This window comes from Amblyomma maculatum, chromosome 8 (assembly GCF_055883805.1).
Source record: "Amblyomma maculatum isolate TAMU_Amacu chromosome 8, ASM5588380v1, whole genome shotgun sequence".
Classification (NCBI taxonomy): Eukaryota; Metazoa; Arthropoda; class Arachnida; order Ixodida; family Ixodidae; genus Amblyomma; species Amblyomma maculatum.
Genome location: NC_139351.1, coordinates 107,303,082 through 107,322,611, shown reverse-complemented (window position 1 = coordinate 107,322,611; position 19,530 = coordinate 107,303,082). Strand labels below are relative to the sequence as shown.

The window sequence follows — 19,530 nt, the reverse complement described above, 5'->3', positions numbered from 1 at the left end:
CTCGGGTCAACGCTAGCAACCCTGCGCGACGTTCGAAGGCCTTCGAGATCTCGATAGAGTTCTGAGCTGTTCCGTTGACTCGAGAGACTATCGACTTAATGGCCATTGAAAACGCCCGTGTGGCAGCTTTCGAAGGCCTTCGAGTCGATAGGAAGTCAGTTCGAGGGCCTTCGAAATGCCCGTGTGACAGCGGTATACCAACACTTGATCTCTGCGCGCGACTTTCTGCGCTGTAATTGGTTAAAAATGTCCCCGAAGGGCCGACGAGAGGCAGGCCTCGCGGTGCTGTACATAAGGAGACCCGCTTGCGCAAAAAGAGCCCTCACTGTGCGAAAGTTCCGGAACCAATATGCAGCGCCTTATCTCGCGGCAGGAGCGAAACGACGCCTTGGAGTGAAAGAGAGAGAGAGAGAGAGAGAAAAAAAGGTTTCGAAAGACTCATATCTACGACGGCTGTGCGGAAGCTGATGAGTCGAGCCGGCGCCCCCCTCCCTAGGCACCGGTAATGGCGATGTTGCGGCGCAGCTTGTCGCAATAACGACAGCGAGGCATTTTGCTGTCAACCTGCCTGCCAACGCCGTGCTACACCAACGCTACACACACCGGGAACGCCAGAGTGCTATCTACAGAAGAGATGTGCTTTGCATGCGCGAATGCTAACAACGGGGAAAGCACTCCATGCGAGTATTCTCACAATTCTTAATCGGTTCTCGCCTCCCCGCTGGCGCCACCATTCCAAGCACTGCATGCATTCCTCAATTGTGTTGCAGCAAACAGTGAAACTTGAGTGTTTGGTCTCCTTTTCTTTTGTTTCTCTGCCTCTCGCACCTTAAATGCCATTCAAGGATGGCATCTGAATGAATGAATGAACGAATGAATGAATGAATGAATGAATGAATGAATGAATGAATGAATGAATGAATGAATGAATGAATGAGTTGTAGTGTTGTGTTGGGTTTTATGGCACATAGGCAACTAAGGCCATCATGCGCGAAACTCGGGGTAAAGCAGTTCTTGTTAAAAATAACTCCGAGTTTGTTTATTATCTTTACTTCTTTGAAAAAATCGAAAATAGAAGAAATTTCGACAATGGCATTTTCTCCTAGCAAAAGACTTGGATGAAATTGAATGTGCTTATTATAGAAACACATAAAATGTTTCCTCCAGATTTCCTCATATTTCGAGCACGATATTAAAATGTGGTTTACTGTCAGCTGCTCATTGCATGTCTCACATGTAGGTTTTTCTTGTCCGATGAGTATGAAGTTGTGCGCGAGATGTGTATGTCCAATGCGGGGGCGACACAGGATCACTTCAAAAAAGCGCTCTTAATGAATGTATGAATGAATGAATGAATGAATGAATGAATGAATGAATGAATGAATGAATGAATGAATGAATCCATGTTCGGAGCAGACGGCTAAAGAAAAGAAAGGAATCTGGCAGAGAGGATACTGGACTCGCCTCGCGCGTCTAGGTCGCGACATTGGTCATCGATTGAGAATGCGAGGAGAGCGCCAGTCCTGACACCAAAGGAATAAAAAACGAACTAAAGACGGGTTCCCGGGACAAACAAAAATGGCGGCTCAAAATAGCTGGCTTATCATCCATGCCACAAGTTAAATTTAAATTAAAATACCTGTTATAAAAGGCAGACAACGACTCACTGAGACACGACAGGCGATACAGCACTAAGGCCGCGACGTGGTAAGCGGGCCATCGCGGCAACTTGATATTTTCTCGGTTCCTCATTTGGAATTTTCGCCTCCTTTTAAGACACCGGGTACAATACAAATCAATAAGGCAGGTTGTACTGTACGCAGCGATAAACGCGCCTTCCGAAGAAAAGAAGCATTCGTCGACAAAAGCGAAAAGACTTACACGCGGCGCGTGACCTCACGCACTATTAGTACCGACACCAGGCCACCTCCGCAAACTTGCTCCAGTACAATATGCGTACATCGGGAGGGCTCATTAGCGATCCTACGTCGGTCGATAACTGTGCCGCCGGCGGTAACGCGCCGAGGAGCGACCACTCGCCCTCCCCGTCCTTGGCTCCTTCGCCCGCACGGAGTTCTCAAAATTGTGTGCCGAGGCGCCGCCCTATGCGCTGTTCACTTAGTTTACCGCAAGCAAAGCTTCGTTGTCACGTGATTCGTTCTCTTTCTTGTGGCCTGCATCGTTCGGCGCAATTTTTTTCAGCAATTTCAGTATGCTACTATAACACACACACACACACACACACACACACACACACACACACACACACACACACACACACACACACACACACACACATATTATATATATGCGTGCGCGGTGACGTCATGGCAATTATTTAGTCACGGATAACGGAGTCTAAGCTACACTGCTATTACATTCCAAGCTGTAATCAAACATGCCTCTTTCAGCCTTGACGTCACGTGTCTGAATACGAAGAGGAAGAGGGAGTAAGGAAAGAAAGTATTCCTCTTATATATATATATATATTTTTTTTTTTTTCACTCTCTCTCTCTTTTTTTTTTCTTTAAGGGCCCACTGCTCGCGGCAAAGAAACGCATTTTCTGCCCCAGAACAACGTAAGCAGAATGAGCTAATAGAACTTATTCCCGCCAGGGACATAAACATCGGTGACCTACGAATGAATGAAACTAGCTTTGAGTGCCTCTTCCGGAATTTCGCCTTGTTTGCTGCACGCAACACTGCACTCCCGACGCTTGAGCGAGCCTCCTCACGTTCGCAGCGCGCCACATTACACAAATGCGATAAAGGCCCTTTCACGAGCGTGACTGCGCACTATTTAAATAAAAAAGAAAAGTTACATGTAGGACTAGTTGGGAGTTCCGACATCACAAGCATAATATGGTTCGATGCAAAACGACAGGACAACAGAAAGACGAACACGGGCGCCAGATGGAAGAAATTCATTCAAAAGAGCTATGAGTTGGGCTGGCTGTGCTGACTGTCGTTTTGCGCTAAACAACATTCCTGCGACGTAAGAACACATTGTTTCCAGCGCGGCGCGCAGTAAACCTTCCCACGACGCGTGCACACCTTCGGCGCCGCTACACTCGATTAGACTGGGCGGCAGCATGCAAACAAAACCGCGAGGCCCTGCGTCCCTCGACACTCGTGTGCAGTGGCTGGGCAAACACTTTATAAGCAAAAACGCACACACTCTGCGAGACCGCGGGCGGGCGAAAGGGTAAACTCTCTGGCAGGCCGCTGACAGCTGTCAGTCAGTTAACCGCGGCGTCACGCCGGCAGCGTGACGTCACCGGCGGGTTCGTTCGCACACACGGGACGCCTGCATGCCTCGTCACCGCTTTGCAAGTGGGCCCCCAATGGCGAGAGAGCGAGCGAAAGCGGGCGCTCCTTTTATCGACGCTGGAATGGCGAAGGAGCGTCCGTGGAGCGTATCGAATAACACCACAGGGCGACAACCGCTTTCTTTCAAGTCGCGTCATAGGAACGACCGTGGAAACATAAAGACCGGGTTCATGACAAGGCACTTATAGTAAGTACGGTGACAACAGCGTGAAAATTTCATACTGCTGTGTAAATGTTGAAGGTGAACATTTCATACTGTTGTGTAAATTTCATACTGTTGTGTAAATTTCGAAGGTTATTAGTTTGGTTTTGGAGGGTCTAAAGTCCCGAATCGACTCGGGCTACGAGGGACGCTTTATTATTGCGCTTTATCGTTATCGTGCACAAAATACCATGTAAGTGCACCTCTCACATCCCTGCAAAACAAGCAATGAGAAGGCGGGATAGATACACATTTCCAGAATGAAGTGTGTAGTGCGACCGAACATCCAACGAATAGTTGAACTGCGCTATTAGCTTGAAATTGTTTTTGACTTAGCCTTCCCCGCACTCAAGAGCGTTAAAGATATATGAGCCCGCATGCTCTCCGCTCGCGAACAGACAAGCAATCCTTTTTTTTTTTTTTTACTTTTTCATTTTCCGGTAGCTCGGTAAAAGTTGCAAAAGATGGGCGCAGTTACACGAGTGCCGCTAGCAACCAGCTTCCCTGTTTCCTCCCGCTGCTTTCTGGGACTTCGACCCCCTTCCGTGTTTTTTTTTCTCTCTCTCTCTCTCTCTCTCTTATCTCTGGCAACCACGTCGCTATTGTGTTCCGCACGAAGACGTACAACTTCGTCTAAGTGGCCCGGTACAAATGCATCCTTGGCAGTCACAACTTTTCCCCAGCCGGGTCGACTCAGGTAAAGAGCAGTTCGGTTGCGTCCGCTCAAGTCCTACGTAGTTTCTTCGCCTCATTAAGTGCGCGGTACGTTAAACTACCTAGGGTGTGACGTCAACCAAGTAAGGCGTGGAGAGCTTGCTGGAGGCGGCATAGAGCCAGGTTGGGGAGATCAGATTAGGAGCTTAATTCGCGACTGATTCAACGTACGGCCGCTATTGCACACTACGAAGACGCACGGACCAAAGATGCTTACAGCCGTTCAATTCGGCGCCATTTTGTCCTCGGTTCGATCGCGCGTGTTATGCGCAGTCCTTCTCCATGGGTGGTTTCAGTAGTACGACAAACCAACAACCTCTGACCAGAGCCTGTTGTTGTGCAGCTTTCCCCCACGCGTAAGCTATTTATAGAGAAGCTCTGCCTTTCCAAACTACGAATTTAGCGACCTAATGGTTACAGAAAACAGAAATTAACAGAAAGCGAGTGACACGACCCCGTCAACGAAGCACTCCTCGAAGTCGCCCAAAGAACGTCACCATAACTGCGTTCGGAGCAGCAAAAATTTGCTGCGCTGCACGAATAAATTGGCGCCACTTGAAGAAAAAAAAAAAAAATCCCGGCGGCGTCGCATATCGATTGATACGCGGAAAGACAGTAACGACCAACAAGTGCAACGTCCGGTGCAGAAAACGATGCAAATGCTTTCATAACGACGCGCTCTGAGCAAACAACGAAAAAATGAACCACGAGAAGATAATGATGGTAAAACAAAAAAGAGAACAGCAGGATAAAAAGAAAAAAGAAAAGGAAACGGCAGGGAAAAGCAGCACTTACGTTTCCAGCGGACGATGTGGGGGTGGTGTCCATTGGAAGGCCGGAGGGAGCCGATGTGGAGGAGGAGTTGCTACGGTTGTGTGCGCTTATTAGCACCCCCCTGTGAGAAAAGAAAGCAAGAAATCGCACCTGGTAAGAAAAAAAAAAAAAAAGGGTCAAATTCGGAGATTGAAACAAAAGGCAAAAGCACTGGTATGCACAGGGCATGGCAAAAACAAGAAGTACGACACAATCACACACACGCGCGCACACAGCGGAGTGTACCGGCAAGCAGAACGTCTGTGGATGCAACACCGGCTAAGCACGGCTAAGCGCCGGAGCACAATTTCAGTTCGCCACGAACAAATGCTGCCCGGCCTCAATCCCTCCTAGTCGTCTTTCCCCGCCGGGATCATCCCTTCAATGTAAAACGAATCACATACCGCGCGTCCCTTTACCATCCTTCCTAGTGATTCGATCATTCCACGCAATACAGTTGAAAATAGTTACTATATAGGCTGGTAAATAGGCCGACTGGTATAACTTGCCATCTACCACTGTCACCAAATTGAACACATCTAAAATGCAAAAATTCATCCGTTCTGGGAGCAAAAATTATTCTGTCTCATTTGTAATCTAGGAGTCTTTTTTATTGTGAAAGCAGTACTACGCCAGGTCCGTGGTCCCCTGGCAGGAGCTGCCAACTTGGGTCTCTCGTTTCACATGTGACGGTTATGGCTGACCCTGACATTCACATTACCCCTATAGGCCACTAAGGCACGTTCATAGGGCTTGGTTAAAGCGGGGCTTTATATGTGGGCTGGCAGGAGCTGCGAACTTGGTGGTGGTGGTGAAAAAACATTTAATTAGAAAATGAGAGTGTGCAGGCCCACAAAGGACCCTTTACATGAGTGGAGGCCAACTTGGGTCTCTCGTTTCTATGAGTTAAAGCGGGGCTTTATATGTGGGCTGGCAGGAGCTGCCACCTTGGGTCTCTCGTTTCACATGGGGCGCTTATGGCTGACCATGGCATTCACATTACCCCTCACATTACCTCTTCGACCCTCTCTCTTCCCTCGCGTTATAGCCCCGAGGGCTTAGGGGTACTTTAACTAAATAAGCAAAGTCGCAGAATTACTGACCCGCTCAGCGGTGCTGCAAACGATAACTTTCTAAACAAATAAGATGTAAAGGGAAAAATAGATAAGCAGTCTCAGATGACAATGACAGTCCGACACAGACCAAGATGACTGCACCAGAACCCAACCTCACTTACCCCCGGCGTGATATCTCTTCGAGTTAAAACGAAACCGAAGTCAGCGGGGGGAATAAAAAAGTACCACTGCTGTTAGCAACCTCTACGCATTTTTAAGAGTTGACGAACCTCACTATCGCAAGAAGCATGAAGAAGAAAGCAAAACTACGTGTACGACGGCTTGCTCGGCATATCGGAGGCACACGGACCAGCTTTCGCCCTTCTTGCTAAAAATGAAAAGATAAAAATGCGTAGAAACATATACAGCCCCGTGTAGCGGACACACCTCCCCCGTATCTGACCTCTCTCTCCGACGGGCGCGGCACTTGAAACGAGAGCGGAAAACCCACGTGCGGGCGCCGAAGTGCATTATCGGATACACCCCATCAACCGAGAAACCGAATCTCGATTAATCAAAAGAAACTGGTTCGTGACCGAACTGGGCCGCAATCGTACGACGAAAGAGAAAAAAACTCTGACAACCACGCCGACAAACGACCACCAAGAAATGGGACCGGCCTTTTGGGAGTGGAACTTTTTTTCTTTATTTTCATTTCTTTTCCATCGAGGAGAAAGTAACGACAGGTTGCAATGATAGCGCAACCGCTGGAGCCGGCGCATACAGAGTCACGACTACGCACCCGAATGTTTCAGTGGCTAATGTGTTCTCTTTTAGTCAAACACGAGGTTACGTGTTCGATACCGCTACCGATTACAGAGCATTTACAAGGCGCTCCCCACTGTTTAGGTATGTAATAATAATAATAATAATAATAATAATAATAATAATAATAATAATAATAATAATATATGCGTTGTTGCCTTCAAAGAAAGCGCACAGAAAAAAAAAACAATGCTTCTGGTTGGTTTGTGGGGTTTAACGTCCCAAAGCGACTCAGGCTATGAGAGACGCCGTAGTGGAGGGCTCCGGAAATTTCGACCACCTGGGGTTCTTTAACGTTGCATTGACATCGCACAGCACACGGGCGCCTTGCTTTTCGCCTCCACCACTGCGCCACACCGGCGGGGTAAACAATGCTTCTTAGTCTATCGTTTAATATACATTGAATTTCGTCTAGGCAAAAAAAGAAAGAAAGAAACAGAAAAACGGCTGAACTCTGCCACAATGAGCTGTAAGCCGTCGATTTCCAAGGAAGGCGCACAAGTGAAAGAACGAGTCCGTCAAGAAAAGATAAACTTTTTTTTTTGTCCCAAAGCGACTCAGGCTATGAGAGACGCCGTAGTGAAGGGCTCCGGATAGTCCACGTTCTTTAACTTGTTTCGATTTCAGTTTCAAGCGCCGAGCGACGGCTATGGCGTCAACGTTCCATATAGGTCACGTGAGAGAGATAATCGCAGCTTTTGAACTCGTTGGGACTCCAGCTTTTGAGATAGGATCGCTTTAGCGTTGTAATGAATCGCAACAATGAAACAGCGACTATACCGTGGTTTCTTCATACTTCATGTCCTCTCTACAGAACTTTGATGTCACAGAACTCGGCTGTTAAATCCGAAATAGGTGGGAGACAACTATAAACGATTTCGCGGTTGTACGGGGAATGCCATGATCGCATATGTAGAGTAGGGTCTTACGCACTATTAACATGAAAACACGCAACAAAAATTTGGTGTCCATATTTCTTTGATAAGGATGACCGGTTATGACAACCAGTCAAGAAGGGTCAAGGACGAAATGAGAGATGAACACCAGGTCGACTGTGTCTCCTCCCGTCTTCGTCTTTCGACTTGTTCTCCTGCTGGTCATGTACCAAGTGGCGCCACTCTTCAGCAAGGAGTGACAGCATCCGTCAAATGAAGAAAGATACACTACCCTGACGTCGACAACAGAGAAGCCACGGTCTGATAAGCTGGGATGGTTCCTCGACCGTTCCCTAACCGGGCCCTCTCACTGCTGTCTCTACATTTTACCATAAAAAAAGACTTTTGTCCTTGAGAGAGGCGGAGAGCGAGATAGAGAGAGAACAAGAAGGGCTGGACCAAATCTCATTAAACTGTTCGCTCGAACCGCATATTGTCTCTATCTTTTCTTTCCATCCCAAATTTCTCGCGAAACACCTCAGGCGAGCTCCCGCGCGTTCGGTCACCGCCTTGGAAGACCTGCGCCAACACCAACCGCCTAAAAAGCGCAGGTAATCCACGGAAACGCAACAACATCGCCGGCAGCACCGGCAGAGGCGGCAAGGCCTCCCTCTCCTCTCGCCAGCATGAAAAATGTCCGGCTCACAGGGTCGAGGAAAAAGGCGGGAAGGGAACGAACAAGGCGCGGCTAACAGCAGGACAGCGCGTTCGCGGTCACGTACTATATTATAAATAAGGCCACGGCGGAGGCGGCGGCTCAGAGAAACAAGATTACAAAAGGACACGGCAGAGGTCTCTTCTCGCGAAACCACTACATCTACGCGCAAGCAGGGGCTGCTGCAGGGATGAATCCGCACCACAAAATATGCGGGGGAAAAAAAAAAAAAAGCGAAAGGCACGGTCTTGGACCCTAATATTACGGCGCTTCCCGCTGGATATCATAAGGAGGTCGCACTGGCGAGAGGGGAAAGGGAAAGAGGTCTGGGATAGAAGAATGGAGACGGATAGACGCGCGCTTCCAGCGGAAGTAATGCTGGCAGAAATGAAAGAGCGAAATATCATGAGGAATGGAGGATGAAAAGGAGGAGGGGGGACCTAGACAGAGAGGACATCTTTGCTGTGGCAGCGTCGCGCGCTTGTGCGAGCGGGGAGCCCGACTAAATGCGCGAGAGAAACGAGCGCCGCCCCGGGGTGTCTTTCCGAATCATTTTTCTTCACGCGCGCGACACCTCCTGTGTGGCGTGTGATCGCGCCAGCCGAAGCCCCCTCCCCTTCCTACTGCGACTGACACACCATTCCTTGAGCGAAGCATTAAACACGACATCGCGACCGGGCCGCGTGCGCCCGCAAGCAAGTTCCAGGGCACATTCTCTAGCGGACGGAATAACGAGCTCCTTCAATACTGCAGCGTTCGCTAAAAATTGCAACGATACGCAGTGTACAGAGTCGCCCAGTGTTACGTCAAACACACCGCACGTCAAAGATGTCCTGCGTGCTATTTGCTGGTTCTGAAATCCCCTGCGTCCAGCGCAGTTCCAAGCTTCGCCACACCATCCAGCTCAAGTCCAACAGGTGCTTGTTCAGCGCGTTTAGAGATAGGCGCAAGACAAAAGTGAGCAAGGCACAAAACGATGACGAAAACCAAGAGAAACGCTAAAAGCTTGCCGAGGTTCAGTGCGTTCCTTCGCTCAGCTTTTCGTGTGTACGCGCGTTGCTCAGCGGCTTGTGTTTAATCTTAAACGCACCCGAAGAAAGCACTCGAACATACAGCAACTCACAACACAGGACGTCCTGCTTTAAAAGTGCATAACTGACAAAAAAAAAAAAAAGTAGCCCGAAAAGAACCCAACTGATTCAATACATAATCCTATACGCACCCCGTTAACCAGCACAGTGAAGCAGATGACGCCGACCACCTGCGGTGTAGCTGGGTTAAGTAACCTCCCTCGTGAACAGCTTCTCCTGCTCCTTCATCAGCTGCGGCCCTACAACATCGTCTAAGGCAATTAAGCTTCCAGCCCGCGGTTACACCTGCTCTCCTGTCTTCTATTTGTAGTTTTACAGAACGTGGTCTCGGCTACCGATGCAGTAAAAACCGTCACTCAAAGAGCGCGCGGTGCTCCATGGTCGAGATCCGCGGGAGATATTCACGCGTACCAGACATGACAGTAATTGAATTGCAGTAATGTAATTACTGGAAGGTAAATACTTTTTTCAGTAATTTGTAATGTAATGAATTACCTTTTCGGCTTGGTAATTTAGTAATGTAGTGAATTGCGTTTTGGTAGTAATTTCGCAGCAAAGTAATTAATTCCTCTCGAAATTACTTTTACTAAAGTACGCCATCACTTCTTCAATAGACAACAAAGTAGAGTGCGCGAAAGCAGGAACGACGTGCTGCAATCCGAAGCCAGCGTAACGGATTAGCAAAAGGTGACAGAATTGAGCAGAACTATAGTCAAGTAGAATACTCTGAACAAGTTGTTTTGTTTAATAACTTTACTTAGTTTTTGCATTTATGGAAACTAGAAAGTAATTTCAAAGTAATTGAATTACTCAGTCGAAGTAATTGCAATGTAATTTCATTACTTTTGGCGAGCAGTAATGAGTAATGCAATTTAATTACTTTTCTGCGATTTTCAGCGAAGTAATTAGTAATGTAATTTAATTCCCTTTCAAAAGTAATTTTGCCATGCATGACGCGTACTACCTTCGTCACAGAGAGTGTCGTCTTCTCGGAAACCTTCGAACGTTGTCGCGTGAGTTTCGGCTCAGAAAACAGGTTCTACAGCCGCGGCCGACTACCAGATCGCTGCGAGCGGGGCTCGGGTAGCGAGGTGCGTGCCCACTGGCGCGCGAGGCGGAGGCGGCCAGGCTTTTAAAAGAACGCCCGGCTGCCCATAAAAGAAAGATAATCCAACGCTGCGGCGGAGCGCACAGGCAAGCCACAGATAACATCTCTCTTTTCGCTCGCGTCTCGGAAAAATACCAGCGGCAGCGGCAACTTGCGGCGAAACGAAGCCAATAAACATCCAGTCGTTAATCACCGCTGTAAACTGCACCGCCTGAACTCCCTGCCAGAGAGCACCTCGATACTACCTATTTTTAACGATAGCAGGAGCAATAAACGAGAAACCGCGGCTGCGGTCGTCAGGAATCGAGATTCCACGAGGGTGTCAGTCCGGCACTGAGTGTCGCTTACTGGCCATGTTCACAAAAAGCCTGCGCACACACACACACACACACACACAAAAAAAAGGGGGGGGGGGGGTAAGGAGTCAATCAGGGTGATAAGCAAGGCGACTCAATCGAATACGAAAGAAGCCCGACCGCCCGTCGAGCACTGGGATAACGTCGGCGGCGCAGCAAACTTGCAAGCAGAGGTACTGCAGGAGGAGGAGCACGGGAAGTCGACGAGAGAAAAGGAGACTGATCGAAGAGACCAAAGACGTGACCGGCCTCCGCAAAACAACCGTTCTAGACCGCGTCCGACGGTTTTTTTTTTTTTTTTTTTCTCTCTTTTCTTTTGACCCTCAGGCAGCTGCAGTGAGCGTCACGCGGCATCTGCCGCCGTCACTTGGAGACTTGAGTGGGAAGAGAAACGGAGAGCACCGCCAAGCCAGTGAGACGGCGGCTTCGAGAGCACGGACGTGGCAGCCGCAGACAGTGGCACGTAAGGACGGAGGCACACGAGCGCGTAGGACGACCGCTGACAGACAGACCGGCTCCCGAGGACCTCGCCGAGGCTTCAAAAGGCGTGCCCCTTACGCAGCCCACAAAGAGACAAGACATTCAATGCTGACTGTGCACTATTTTTTTAGGCGCAGAATATTCTCGAGCGTAAGCAATCATTCGTCAATAAGAATGTGCACCACAAAATAGTAAGCGAGTTTACCGAGGGCCAATCAACTGGCAAAGCTCACGGGCGCTATGCCGACTTACAAAATGGAACACGCAAGACCGCAGACACTATAAAGCCAGTTGTTTGCAAGTGCTACTACCGGGGCTTAAAGTCAGGTGGGCAGTCTCGGGGGGTCTGAGACCCCCCCAGTAGAATTTAAGAGGTGTCCGAGACCCCCCAAGCTTGAATATATAAGGACTGTGTGAATGAATACCAAAGCAGGCAATAATTTTTATTCTTGTCAGTAATATAATTGGAAGATTTCTTCTCTGGCGTTTAGACAGTTTCACAGTATTAACACGAATCACTAACACGTACTCGAGAACCAGAGATGGAGAAAAATAATGCTTCCTCCCCTTTGTATATAAAACGATTTGCAAAACAGGCAACCAGCCGCTTTCTCTCTTTCCCTCTATTTCACTTTCCAGCAGTGCTCGGATCACCCCTTCGGTGGAGCCAGACTTAAAGCACTGGCTACTACCATTGTACTACAAATTGCACGCACCCCAGGAAAATGCGGTTTCCGTGAAAGATAAGACAGCGAGCTACTGACAGCGGAGGAACGTCACATGTGTCTCGTCCAATCACAATGCAGATGATGAGTACGACGTTCTTGCCTGTGCACCATGTGATGAGGCTCGAGATGCATATAAAGGGCTCCCACAACCTCCGTCGCCAACGCGCCCGTCGCCCGAAGAGAGCGTCTCATCGTTCAGGGAGACAAATCCCCGCCTTGCGTTCAAACGTTATATTAAACCCTCCTCAACAGGCAACCACGCACGAAACAACGCCGACAGCGAGCAATTATATCCGTCCAAAGGCATCCCATCACTCAGAGTAGAGTACCTCCGCAGTCTTCACTGCCTACAGACAGCGTGGGCTAAAAAATTATAATTATAGGCTATAGTAGTCGCAGTTCTGAAACAATACAGGACAGTTCAAGGTGTGTACCAGGGATTCGAAAAACTGTCCCCGATCGGCGCACTACTACTACTCTAGAATATTGCCGCAACAACCGGTGAAAAGGTCCCTCCTACCTTAGACAGGGGAGGGCATACGCAGGGTGAGGCAGTTACGCCTTTGTTGTTCTTTACAATACGCATGAAGAGCGCGTGACACGGGCCGCAAGGAGAGATGTATGTCTGCTCGTCGCTGAAACGACTGGGAATGTCGAACGGTGCAGGGACCACACAAAAGAAATAAACGTCATAAACTAACAAATACCCTACACGCAGCACAGAACGGGCAAGGAAAAAGCGCACGCGAAGAAGCCCGTCGCACGCAACGCAAGCTGCTCCCCAGCTTGGGCAAGACGACGCAACGAGACGAGACCGACCGCAGTCGCGAGCGTTGTGCGCGAAGAGCAACGCGATGCACCGCTGACGGCAATGGCGATCGGGTCGCGCGAACCTGGCATCGGCGATTCTTTTTACGTAACGAGCAAGGACTCTCGTGTCCGCATGCATGACTCCAAGGCAACGCAAGACACCCGAATGCGACCAACGCCGTCAGGCATGGGCACGGGCCGGCTTTGCTGATGGAGAAACATGAAAGCGTAAAACGAAGAGAGGGTGCAGTCTTAAAGTAAAAAAGCAAGCCACACAGGGTCTCGCGAGTGCACGCGAGAGCCCGATGGACGGCGGCCCCTGCCAAGGCCGCCGCTCCTTACACAAGCGCGCCCGCGACAGCCGGCGGCAGTAAAAGGAACAGGACATGCTCTTTGAAGCACCGCCACGACACGCGGCACCGAGGAAGAGTGAGAGAGAGGGAAGGAAGCAATCGCTGGTTGCTCAGTAGCCTGCGGCTTCCACTGACCCTTGGCTGGCCCAACGACACACTTCGGACGGGGCGCGGTAGATCCACTGACTGTAAAAGCCGAGATGCGGTAGATCCACTGACTGTAAAAACCGAGTTAAGAACGCGAATGTGCTCTTCCGTCGAAAAGTCACGAAGAGTGACAAAACATGTGGAAGAAGGAGAGGCAGTTATAGTACATTGCAGATGAGCAAATGTGGTACGCGAATGCACAATACAAACGGCGAGTGACTGCTGCCGTCTCAAGCACGGCAAGAACAGAAGCAAAGGGGAGAGAGACTTTACTGAAGCGTGCGGCAGATCGAGAGCTCGAAGAAGAAAAAAAAAAACAGCAACAAAGAAAATGTGCCGTTTTTAGCATGCGATATTTAAATGCGACTGGAAACGCCTGCGAAACTTCCGGAATGGCCGCAAAGACGCGATTGGCGCTTCCTCCTCCTCAGCTCTTCCCGCCAGATGTCACAGTTATTTCGTACTTATTTGCACCGCCATGCATATAGAATCATTTATCACCTTGTTCATTTTCGGTTTCGCGTCATTTGAAACGACTGTAAGGTAAATAAGTATACAGATGTAGACCTAGCAACTGTCAAAATCCCACACGGTACTACGAAAGAAAAACGGAGATTTCGCTGTTTATTAAAGGGAAACGCTTTTTTTTTTTTCGCAGCTTAACGCAAGAGGACGACCGCGAACCTTGCATCAAAACCACCAGGTAGGTCACTTTGATCGGGAAATGCAAGTCACTTCTCCAAAAGCTTTGATAGAGTAACATTTGAGCCACAGAAGGGTATGTTCCTGTGCGATGACTTGAACGAATCACACACACACACACACACACACACACACACACACACACACACACACACACACACACACACACACACACACACACACACACACACACACACACACACACACACACACACACAAACAAACAAAATAGCAAATCAGTGTTTTAGCCGCCCCACGTCACCTCAATCAAACCGGAGATCGACGATACGTTTGCAGTAACTGCGACCAAATATGCTGGTTTGGTTTGATTTGTGGGATTTAACGTCCCAAAGCGGCTCAGGCTATGAGAGACGCCGTAGTGGAGGACTCCGGAAATTTCGACCACATGGTGCTCTTTAACGTGCACTGACATCGCACAGCACACGGGCGCCTTGCTTTTCGCCTCCATCGAAAAGCGGCCGCCGAGATTATGCATAAATTTCTCTCATCACAGCACGAAACTGAGCACCGAACTCCCTCGTCGCATTAGTCGCACTAAACGCTTAAAAGTAAATTGCGTGTCCCTCGCCTCAGTTCCCATTTGTCGCCGCTTGAGTAGACGCGAGCGGCAGAAGCTGCTGACCGCCAGTGCAGTGCCCCTGGACTCATTCAAGGCCATCCGAGCAAAGCGGCCAAGCCCTCTTAAAATGTCCATTTCCTTTGATCAGAAGGGAAGGAAAGTGAATAAATGGCGATTGAAAACCCTCGGAGGGGAAGGCACAACCACGGCTGAGTAAAGCCACAAGTGGCGTGAAACATTTCCCACAACTCCAAGGAAGCCGGATTCCTTCACACACACACAAAAAGGCGCCGCACCTCTGGTTTCCAGAGTACACTGACGCAAGAAAAGGAAGCGGAAAGAAGTCAAGCACGACAGGGGAAGGATCCAGTGGGGAGTAGGGACATCAAGAAGGCGCCGCTCTCGTCGGTTTGTCCTCAATAGGCTCAAGTGGCCATGAATGATCCCTCGAGAGAACGAGACTTCACCGACCGCCGGCTGTAAATGCTCAAGGAGCCGTCAGATGCACTTAAATGCCTCTGTACATGCTTCCCGAATGTCCCCCACCGTAGCTATGCGTTCCCCCCAAATACAAAACTGAAGAAAAAAAAAATCAGGGGCGCATTTTATTTTTTTTTTTTTTGTCCCGTGACAAACGGGGCAAAAGGGGACTAGTGGGGGAGAGGCGGTAATGTGTTGGGGAAAGTGGAAGACACCACTTCCGGTTCCCGTCGTGTCGCGCTTTTTCTACCCGGCGGCATTTTGGGTCACAAAGCAAAGGCGGCGCCGGTCCTTTACAAATGCGGTCGGTACAGCAGCGCCGTAAATAGGGAAGACAGAGTACTTGCTCACCTCGTCGGGAGGGGACGCGAAGCGGCGGCCGTAAGAGAGGGCGGGGAGGAGGGAGGTCGTAAAATATTCCCGAAGTGAGAAGAACCAACTGGCAGGCGAACGGGACGAGAGCAGGCACCGGCAAGCGCTGCCGTTCCAAGTCACCCTCGGCGCTTCTTTTGAAGTCAAGTCGCCGGACGCTCAGGACAAAAAGTAGGAAGAGGGGAAAGGAAGGACGGTCAAAGGACCGAACCCCATTTCAAGGCCCTGCAACAAAACACTGCACTAGGTTGCCCTGGGTAAACACAGGCGGTGAATCTGAATGGCCAAAGACATTTTCTGTGCAGTCTCTTCTGTGGCGGAGAACCTTCTCTCTCTCTCTCTCTCTCTCTCTCTCTCTCTCTCTCTCTCTCTCTCTCTCTCTCTCTCTCTCGCTTTCACAAGTGTCTTTTTACGTTGTCTCCCAAACCACTTTGACGGTCACTCAAGGCGCCCCCAGGCAGCTTTAGTCTTCCTTTGTATAGGGTTTGCAGGGAAAGTGACCCGTGTCATTTCTCTGGGTAGCTGCTGAAAAACGTGTTTTCAATTAGTCGAACCCGACAAAGCGAGAGAGGGAACGCCGCCGCACAGCGGAGAAAGAAGCCGAGGGTCGCCTTCCTCCTGAGGCACTCTGCGACGACGCGAACCCGCATCGTCGGGCGAAAGCTAGAGGCATCGTCGGGGCGAAAGCTAGAGGCATCGTCGGGCGAAAGCTAGAGGCATAAAAGCCGGGGATTGAGAAGGGGGGGGGGGGTGGGGGGGGGGGGGGGGAAGACGAGTGTTGCCGGCGCACCACCGCGAACGCGAAATGAGCGGCGTCAGGAGGGAAGACCAGCCGAAAGTGCCTGCGCACAGTGTCGTCATTCCGGCTGCGCGCTCAGCGTCGCCGACCGCTGCAACAGCGCGCCGAGCCTTTGACGCAAGCACATAGCGCGCAAGACCTGCCTCCAACGAGAGCGAAGGTTGCGGGAGAGTTGTACTCAAATCTTCACATTTGAACTGCCGTGAGGCGATTTAGATGTGTAAAGAAAGGTGGCTATCGGCCGCATCAAGAACATACAGGGGTCCAAAGACCCGGAATGTGAAAGTATGCTGGCCACACGAGAGCCGTACGAGTAGTTGCACTTATGTGAGGAACCACGTCAGCATTCAACCAACAATTACTGAGTAGCAAACCGCGAGAACCTCGCTGCTTTCCTGGAGTTTCTTTGAGAAGAAAAAAATACCCATCAAATAAATTGCAGGATTATTTCAGAATTGGCTACGAATTTGTTCTCTTCGACAAAGTGGGTGCTTGTTCCACAGCGAAGTGCGCTGGCCTGATAGCCACCAAGCGTCAACTGCGATTGGAAGCACGAAGGTAAGCTACCGCACTTAGCTGTAACAAAAGCGCACACATATACGATGGCAGCCTACTTTCATGAGAGCCGTTAAAGACTCCATTATGCGCAGTCAATACAACTAGCGGCAACGAAAGAAGCCGCTACTCCGCTACGATGCTTGTCTAAACGCAATCTAAAAGGAAGCGACCTTCAACGTCACCAGCCAGCCGCAGCAACGCCGGCGGCCACGTAGCGCCCATCATACCTGGCGCCTCGTCCTCTCCCAGCGCGAACGGGACAGACCGCGAGGCATCGCCGCTTCGGCCTCCGTAAGAGAAAAACAAGAGTCGCCGAACTCCACCGGCGCTGTGGCAGCGCATAGGCCTTGCCGTCATCTTTGACTCCCACCACCACTCTCGCCCCATTTTCACTACCCGTGAAGGACGAAGTAAACCTCCCTCGTCGCTACAACACACGGAGGCGTGCGCGCGTGAAAGCGAATCGCACCGCACCCCTCTTCGGCACCGAGTTGCAGGAGAAGTCTCGCGATGTACGCGCCGACGGATTTTGGAAGCGAAGCCACGCAATGCGTGGACGGGCGCAACGACAGCTGTTCATTCCTCACCCCCCCCCCCCCCCCCCCCCCCTTTTTTTTGACAACCGCAGCCAGTGTTCAAACGTCTACAATGTGTATTGTTTAGAGAAATCACCAAGACGCGGCTAGAAGGCGCTTAATTAGTTGTAAAATCACTTCCGAATGTGCGTCCAATTCATAGTTGGGAAGCAGGAGTGATCTGGCTCACTAAATGAAGTTTGTTCTCCTTCTGTACGCTGCAAATGAGCTTCTTGTGCCGATCCAAAACAGTAGGTGGTGGGCAGTGAAACTTTGCAAAGCCAAAGGCACGAGGAAAATGATTGCGACACTCCACTCCAGTGAGTCAGCTCAGGCGAACCGTCACGCCCCGACTTAGGGGTAGAATGCCGACTTTCAACCTTAATACTTAGTTCTAAGGCAATGGCTACGAAAGAATGGTTCTGGTAAGCGTTTTCAAACACGTGCGGGCCTACGCGAGTCTTGTGCTTTATGACATAAAATTGCTTCTCCATCACATAAATGAATTCCAATTGATCGATGATCAATCCAGTCGCGAAAGCACCGAATTGTTCTCGTATTTTTTGCGCGTATTTACCTTTTTTGTTTTTTTGTTTGCTTCACTGCGATGCGGCGTTTAAGTAGGTGTCTACACAAGATAAAGCTGTTGCAAGAGCAATGTTTGGAACATATCACAGAGTATACACTTCTGGTTTTTTCTGCGGAACTAACCTCTACCTTAAAAAGAAGAGAGAGAGACCTATTATTGAGTCAAGTGCCAAAAGCCCATTTCCGATTAATGCAGCAGCCAAAAAGCTCGGCACAAGCCAGACACACATGTCCTTTGCGTTTCTTGCAATAGGCTTGGCAAATCTAGGTGGAAAAGAAACTGGCGGGCGTCATAACCCGACAGCGACACTGATCAAAGGAAGCATTTGATGCGCTCCACGAGAAGCGGAGTAGACAAGGCACACGTCTACTCCCAAGGGTACTCAGAGGCTCAGTACCTGCTACTAATGTGAATCAGGTAAGAGACCTCCGACAGTAAGTGAGAGGTCCTGATCCCTTTTGACTCAGGGCAGGCGTTTGTCAACGCCACAGGGGAAATGGATAGTTAAGGCAAAAGAGCGCGTGCTGAACCGTCAGGTGGAGCTTTTTTATTATTATTATTATTATTATTATTATTATTATTATTATTATTATTATTATTGCGAAAGCAATGCTACTCAGCGTTTCGGCCCGTCGTGTAGTCCGTGGCCGCAGTCACGAATGACTTAAAACAGCCGCGAAGAACGCTCGGTCACTGGCAGCTAATGCTTTCGCTCCATATTCGGTTCAGCAGCGTTGACCCTTCAATTTGTTTTTTGTTTTCTTTTCATCGGCCACCCCGATACAAAGCGTGCGGCCTATGAACATACTAAATTTTCAGAGGTCGTGGTGGCGACCCGAGTTGATCATTGGTGAAAACACGAAGGCTTGCTTACTGCTGCAGAAGTAGCTCGTCAGAGACGGATTTGGGACGCAATCTATGATGACAGTGATGAGTGATTGAACTTGAAATTTATATGGACACAATTTTACATAAATACAGGTTAGGCACATTCAAAGATATTTACAGCAAAATTTAAAGAAAAACAAACTTTGAACTGGCTAGCAACAGGGGAGACCCTTTCGTCGGCATAGCCGATGATGCACTGCATTTGACCGCTTAGCCTAGAATGCTCGACTGGGCCCTCCGACTGTTTTAATCCTCAAGGTACAGCCCACCCCCGAATCTTAGCCAACTGCACTCTCTCTCACTCTTCGAGCATCTGTACAAGGCAAGAGTAAAAAAAATATATATATAACAGGCAAACTACAGGCTCTGCTGCACAATTTCACCC

General features: G+C 49.5%; 1 protein-coding gene across 4 annotated transcripts in view; it reads right to left on the bottom strand.

The window, feature by feature from the left end:
* The window catches only part of LOC146182138 (uncharacterized), a 184,537-nt gene that overhangs the window by 45,449 nt on the left and 119,558 nt on the right, over positions 1-19,530 (bottom strand). For all 4 annotated transcript variants that reach the window (XM_084577145.1, XM_084577148.1, XM_084577146.1 and 1 more), the window contains one exon: positions 5,042-5,141. The gene's annotated coding sequence lies outside the window, so the exon portion shown is untranslated. The remainder of the gene's footprint in view (positions 1-5,041; positions 5,142-19,530) is intronic.